Source organism: Xiphophorus hellerii, chromosome 23, assembly GCF_003331165.1.
Source record: "Xiphophorus hellerii strain 12219 chromosome 23, Xiphophorus_hellerii-4.1, whole genome shotgun sequence".
Lineage (NCBI taxonomy): Eukaryota > Metazoa > Chordata > Actinopteri > Cyprinodontiformes > Poeciliidae > Xiphophorus > Xiphophorus hellerii.
The window spans coordinates 18,651,263-18,651,984 of record NC_045694.1 but is presented as its reverse complement, the minus strand read 5'-3'; positions in this window follow the sequence as shown (position 1 = coordinate 18,651,984).

The following is a 722-nucleotide window of genomic DNA, read 5'->3' as shown; positions in this document are numbered from 1 at the left end:
TTGATGACTGTGTTTCTGTGTTTGATATGATGCAAAGCACTTTGAAATGCCTTGCTGCTGAAATGTGCTATACAAATAAAATTTGATTTGAGTTGATAGATTTAACCATCTCTAACAATCTCTCAATTTACAAAAACAAAAATGTGTCCACTCAATTTTAGCATAACCAGCAAACATAATTTGTTACCATATTCTGTCAGATTTTTTATTCTTCCAAATCAGCAAAAATGAATCTAACTTTGTTTGATTACTATGTGATTATATGTGACAGTGCAGAATGTGTTTTCAGATCTCACAACAAGAACACTTACTCTGTGAAGCTAAATATATTCTCAAAAAAAAGCATAAGAAAAAGCGCAAACACCTATCTACCCCACACTGTAAAAAAAGTCAGTAAATTTACGGTAAAAAACTGTAAAAAACCAACAGTTTTTGACCGTCGTATCCAAAAACATTGCATTACCGTAGAAATTACATGGAACTACCGTAAGTCGAAACTGCAAAGAAAGTCAGTAAATTTACGGTAAAAAATTGTAAAATGCCAGCAGTTACTGACCAGAATATTCACAGCATTATACTGCCGTAGAAAATACATGGCATTATCATAACTGAATAAACATATATCCTAAATAATTGTGACAGTCACGAATGTAGAAAATACAGAAATATAGTGTAAAAATATAAGTAATTGTAAAGTTCTTAAAAAATTGTAATATTGCCAG